We start from the raw sequence: 6,120 nt of genomic DNA on the forward strand, positions 1-6,120 counted from the left end.
AGGGTTAGGGTTAGGGTTAGGGTTAGGGTTAGGGTTAGGGTTAGGGTTAGGGTTAGGGTTAGGGTTAGGGTTAGGGTTAGGGTTAGGGTTAGGGTTAGGGTTAGGGTTAGGGTTAGGGTTAGGGTTAGGGTTAGGGTTAGGGTTAGGGTTAGGGTTAGGGTTAGGGTTAGGGTTAGGGTTAGGGTTAGGGTTAGGGTTAGGGTTAGGGTTAGGGTTAGGGTTAGGGTTAGGGTTAGGGTTAGGGTTAGGGTTAGGGTTAGGGTTAGGGTTAGGGTTAGGGTTAGGGTTAGGGTGTTAGGGTTAGGGTTAGGGTTAGGGTTAGGTGGTTAGGGTTAGGGTTAGGGTTAGGGTTAGGGTTAGGGTTAGGGTTAGGGTTAGGGTTAGGGTTAGGGTTAGGGTTAGGGTTAGGGTTAGGGTTAGGGTTAGGGTTAGGGTTAGGGTTAGGGTTAGGGTTAGGGTTAGGGTTAGGGTTAGGGTTAGGGTTAGGGTTAGGGTTAGGGTTAGGGTTAGGGTTAGGGTTAGGGTTAGGGTTAGGGTTAGGGTTAGGGTTAGGGTTAGGGTTAGGGTTAGGGTTAGGGTTAGGGTTAGGGTTAGGGTTAGGGTTAGGGTTAGGGTTAGGGTTAGGGTTAGGGTTAGGGTTAGGGTTAGGGTTAGGGTTAGGGTTAGGGTTAGGGTTAGGGTTAGGGTTAGGGTTAGGGTTAGGGTTAGGGTTAGGGTTAGGGTTAGGGTTAGGGTTAGGGTTAGGGTTAGGGTTAGGGTTAGGGTTAGGGTTAGGGTTAGGGTTAGGGTTAGGGTTAGGGTTAGGGTTAGGGTTAGGGTTAGGGTTAGGGTTAGGGTTAGGGTTAGGGTTAGGGTTAGGGTTAGGGTTAGGGTTAGGGTTAGGGTTAGGGTTAGGGTTAGGGTTAGGGTTAGGGTTAGGGTTAGGGTTAGGGTTAGGGTTAGGGTTAGGGTTAGGGTTAGGGTTAGGGTTAGGGTTAGGGTTAGGGTTAGGGTTAGGGTTAGGGTTAGGGTTAGGGTTAGGGTTAGGGTTAGGGTTAGGGTTAGGGTTAGGGTTAGGGTTAGGGTTAGGGTTAGGGTTAGGGTTAGGGTTAGGGTTAGGGTTAGGGTTAGGGTTAGGGTTAGGGTTAGGGTTAGGGTTAGGGTTAGGGTTAGGGTTAGGGTTAGGGTTAGGGTTAGGGTTAGGGTTAGGGTTAGGGTTAGGGTTAGGGTTAGGGTTAGGGTTAGGGTTAGGGTTAGGGTTAGGGTTAGGGTTAGGGTTAGGGTTAGGGTTAGGGTTAGGGTTAGGGTTAGGGTTAGGGTTAGGGTTAGGGTTAGGGTTAGGGTTAGGGTTAGGGTTAGGGTTAGGGTTAGGGTTAGGGTTAGGGTTAGGGTTAGGGTTAGGGTTAGGGTTAGGGTTAGGGTTAGGGTTAGGGTTAGGGTTAGGGTTAGGGTTAGGGTTAGGGTTAGGGTTAGGGTTAGGGTTAGGGTTAGGGTTAGGGTTAGGGTTAGGGTTAGGGTTAGGGTTAGGGTTAGGGTTAGGGTTAGGGTTAGGGTTAGGGTTAGGGTTAGGGTTAGGGTTAGGGTTAGGGTTAGGGTTAGGGTTAGGGTTAGGGTTAGGGTTAGGGTTAGGGTTAGGGTTAGGGTTAGGGTTAGGGTTAGGGTTAGGGTTAGGGTTAGGGTTAGGGTTAGGGTTAGGGTTAGGGTTAGGGTTAGGGTTAGGGTTAGGGTTAGGGTTAGGGTTAGGGTTAGGGTTAGGGTTAGGGTTAGGGTTAGGGTTAGGGTTAGGGTTAGGGTTAGGGTTAGGGTTAGGGTTAGGGTTAGGGTTAGGGTTAGGGTTAGGGTTAGGGTTAGGGTTAGGGTTAGGGTTAGGGTTAGGGTTAGGGTTAGGGTTAGGGTTAGGGTTAGGGTTAGGGTTAGGGTTAGGGTTAGGGTTAGGGTTAGGGTTAGGGTTAGGGTTAGGGTTAGGGTTAGGGTTAGGGTTAGGGTTAGGGTTAGGGTTAGGGTTAGGGTTAGGGTTAGGGTTAGGGTTAGGGTTAGGGTTAGGGTTAGGGTTAGGGTTAGGGTTAGGGTTAGGGTTAGGGTTAGGGTTAGGGTTAGGGTTAGGGTTAGGGTTAGGGTTAGGGTTAGGGTTAGGGTTAGGGTTAGGGTTAGGGTTAGGGTTAGGGTTAGGGTTAGGGTTAGGGTTAGGGTTAGGGTTAGGGTTAGGGTTAGGGTTAGGGTTAGGGTTAGGGTTAGGGTTAGGGTTAGGGTTAGGGTTAGGGTTAGGGTTAGGGTTAGGGTTAGGGTTAGGGTTAGGGTTAGGGTTAGGGTTAGGGTTAGGGTTAGGGTTAGGGTTAGGGTTAGGGTTAGGGTTAGGGTTAGGGTTAGGGTTAGGGTTAGGGTTAGGGTTAGGGTTAGGGTTAGGGTTAGGGTTAGGGTTAGGGTTAGGGTTAGGGTTAGGGTTAGGGTTAGGGTTAGGGTTAGGGTTAGGGTTAGGGTTAGGGTTAGGGTTAGGGTTAGGGTTAGGGTTAGGGTTAGGGTTAGGGTTAGGGTTAGGGTTAGGGTTAGGGTTAGGGTTAGGGTTAGGGTTAGGGTTAGGGTTAGGGTTAGGGTTAGGGTTAGGGTTAGGGTTAGGGTTAGGGTTAGGGTTAGGGTTAGGGTTAGGGTTAGGGTTAGGGTTAGGGTTAGGGTTAGGGTTAGGGTTAGGGTTAGGGTTAGGGTTAGGGTTAGGGTTAGGGTTAGGGTTAGGGTTAGGGTTAGGGTTAGGGTTAGGGTTAGGGTTAGGGTTAGGGTTAGGGTTAGGGTTAGGGTTAGGGTTAGGGTTAGGGTTAGGGTTAGGGTTAGGGTTAGGGTTAGGGTTAGGGTTAGGGTTAGGGTTAGGGTTAGGGTTAGGGTTAGGGTTAGGGTTAGGGTTAGGGTTAGGGTTAGGGTTAGGGTTAGGGTTAGGGTTAGGGTTAGGGTTAGGGTTAGGGTTAGGGTTAGGGTTAGGGTTAGGGTTAGGGTTAGGGTTAGGGTTAGGGTTAGGGTTAGGGTTAGGGTTAGGGTTAGGGTTAGGGTTAGGGTTAGGGTTAGGGTTAGGGTTAGGGTTAGGGTTAGGGTTAGGGTTAGGGTTAGGGTTAGGGTTAGGGTTAGGGTTAGGGTTAGGGTTAGGGTTAGGGTTAGGGTTAGGGTTAGGGTTAGGGTTAGGGTTAGGGTTAGGGTTAGGGTTAGGGTTAGGGTTAGGGTTAGGGTTAGGGTTAGGGTTAGGGTTAGGGTTAGGGTTAGGGTTAGGGTTAGGGTTAGGGTTAGGGTTAGGGTTAGGGTTAGGGTTAGGGTTAGGGTTAGGGTTAGGGTTAGGGTTAGGGTTAGGGTTAGGGTTAGGGTTAGGGTTAGGGTTAGGGTTAGGGTTAGGGTTAGGGTTAGGGTTAGGGTTAGGGTTAGGGTTAGGGTTAGGGTTAGGGTTAGGGTTAGGGTTAGGGTTAGGGTTAGGGTTAGGGTTAGGGTTAGGGTTAGGGTTAGGGTTAGGGTTAGGGTTAGGGTTAGGGTTAGGGTTAGGGTTAGGGTTAGGGTTAGGGTTAGGGTTAGGGTTAGGGTTAGGGTTAGGGTTAGGGTTAGGGTTAGGGTTAGGGTTAGGGTTAGGGTTAGGGTTAGGGTTAGGGTTAGGGTTAGGGTTAGGGTTAGGGTTAGGGTTAGGGTTAGGGTTAGGGTTAGGGTTAGGGTTAGGGTTAGGGTTAGGGTTAGGGTTAGGGTTAGGGTTAGGGTTAGGGTTAGGGTTAGGGTTAGGGTTAGGGTTAGGGTTAGGGTTAGGGTTAGGGTTAGGGTTAGGGTTAGGGTTAGGGTTAGGGTTAGGGTTAGGGTTAGGGTTAGGGTTAGGGTTAGGGTTAGGGTTAGGGTTAGGGTTAGGGTTAGGGTTAGGGTTAGGGTTAGGGTTAGGGTTAGGGTTAGGGTTAGGGTTAGGGTTAGGGTTAGGGTTAGGGTTAGGGTTAGGGTTAGGGTTAGGGTTAGGGTTAGGGTTAGGGTTAGGGTTAGGGTTAGGGTTAGGGTTAGGGTTAGGGTTAGGGTTAGGGTTAGGGTTAGGGTTAGGGTTAGGGTTAGGGTTAGGGTTAGGGTTAGGGTTAGGGTTAGGGTTAGGGTTAGGGTTAGGGTTAGGGTTAGGGTTAGGGTTAGGGTTAGGGTTAGGGTTAGGGTTAGGGTTAGGGTTAGGGTTAGGGTTAGGGTTAGGGTTAGGGTTAGGGTTAGGGTTAGGGTTAGGGTTAGGGTTAGGGTTAGGGTTAGGGTTAGGGTTAGGGTTAGGGTTAGGGTTAGGGTTAGGGTTAGGGTTAGGGTTAGGGTTAGGGTTAGGGTTAGGGTTAGGGTTAGGGTTAGGGTTAGGGTTAGGGTTAGGGTTAGGGTTAGGGTTAGGGTTAGGGTTAGGGTTAGGGTTAGGGTTAGGGTTAGGGTTAGGGTTAGGGTTAGGGTTAGGGTTAGGGTTAGGGTTAGGGTTAGGGTTAGGGTTAGGGTTAGGGTTAGGGTTAGGGTTAGGGTTAGGGTTAGGGTTAGGGTTAGGGTTAGGGTTAGGGTTAGGGTTAGGGTTAGGGTTAGGGTTAGGGTTAGGGTTAGGGTTAGGGTTAGGGTTAGGGTTAGGGTTAGGGTTAGGGTTAGGGTTAGGGTTAGGGTTAGGGTTAGGGTTAGGGTTAGGGTTAGGGTTAGGGTTAGGGTTAGGGTTAGGGTTAGGGTTAGGGTTAGGGTTAGGGTTAGGGTTAGGGTTAGGGTTAGGGTTAGGGTTAGGGTTAGGGTTAGGGTTAGGGTTAGGGTTAGGGTTAGGGTTAGGGTTAGGGTTAGGGTTAGGGTTAGGGTTAGGGTTAGGGTTAGGGTTAGGGTTAGGGTTAGGGTTAGGGTTAGGGTTAGGGTTAGGGTTAGGGTTAGGGTTAGGGTTAGGGTTAGGGTTAGGGTTAGGGTTAGGGTTAGGGTTAGGGTTAGGGTTAGGGTTAGGGTTAGGGTTAGGGTTAGGGTTAGGGTTAGGGTTAGGGTTAGGGTTAGGGTTAGGGTTAGGGTTAGGGTTAGGGTTAGGGTTAGGGTTAGGGTTAGGGTTAGGGTTAGGGTTAGGGTTAGGGTTAGGGTTAGGGTTAGGGTTAGGGTTAGGGTTAGGGTTAGGGTTAGGGTTAGGGTTAGGGTTAGGGTTAGGGTTAGGGTTAGGGTTAGGGTTAGGGTTAGGGTTAGGGTTAGGGTTAGGGTTAGGGTTAGGGTTAGGGTTAGGGTTAGGGTTAGGGTTAGGGTTAGGGTTAGGGTTAGGGTTAGGGTTAGGGTTAGGGTTAGGGTTAGGGTTAGGGTTAGGGTTAGGGTTAGGGTTAGGGTTAGGGTTAGGGTTAGGGTTAGGGTTAGGGTTAGGGTTAGGGTTAGGGTTAGGGTTAGGGTTAGGGTTAGGGTTAGGGTTAGGGTTAGGGTTAGGGTTAGGGTTAGGGTTAGGGTTAGGGTTAGGGTTAGGGTTAGGGTTAGGGTTAGGGTTAGGGTTAGGGTTAGGGTTAGGGTTAGGGTTAGGGTTAGGGTTAGGGTTAGGGTTAGGGTTAGGGTTAGGGTTAGGGTTAGGGTTAGGGTTAGGGTTAGGGTTAGGGTTAGGGTTAGGGTTAGGGTTAGGGTTAGGGTTAGGGTTAGGGTTAGGGTTAGGGTTAGGGTTAGGGTTAGGGTTAGGGTTAGGGTTAGGGTTAGGGTTAGGGTTAGGGTTAGGGTTAGGGTTAGGGTTAGGGTTAGGGTTAGGGTTAGGGTTAGGGTTAGGGTTAGGGTTAGGGTTAGGGTTAGGGTTAGGGTTAGGGTTAGGGTTAGGGTTAGGGTTAGGGTTAGGGTTAGGGTTAGGGTTAGGGTTAGGGTTAGGGTTAGGGTTAGGGTTAGGGTTAGGGTTAGGGTTAGGGTTAGGGTTAGGGTTAGGGTTAGGGTTAGGGTTAGGGTTAGGGTTAGGGTTAGGGTTAGGGTTAGGGTTAGGGTTAGGGTTAGGGTTAGGGTTAGGGTTAGGGTTAGGGTTAGGGTTAGGGTTAGGGTTAGGGTTAGGGTTAGGGTTAGGGTTAGGGTTAGGGTTAGGGTTAGGGTTAGGGTTAGGGTTAGGGTTAGGGTTAGGGTTAGGGTTAGGGTTAGGGTTAGGGTTAGGGTTAGGGTTAGGGTTAGGGTTAGGGTTAGGGTTAGGGTTAGGGTTAGGGTTAGGGTTAGGGTTAG

Source organism: Entelurus aequoreus, linkage group LG03 (assembly GCF_033978785.1).
Source record: "Entelurus aequoreus isolate RoL-2023_Sb linkage group LG03, RoL_Eaeq_v1.1, whole genome shotgun sequence".
In the NCBI taxonomy this organism is placed as follows: domain Eukaryota; kingdom Metazoa; phylum Chordata; class Actinopteri; order Syngnathiformes; family Syngnathidae; genus Entelurus; species Entelurus aequoreus.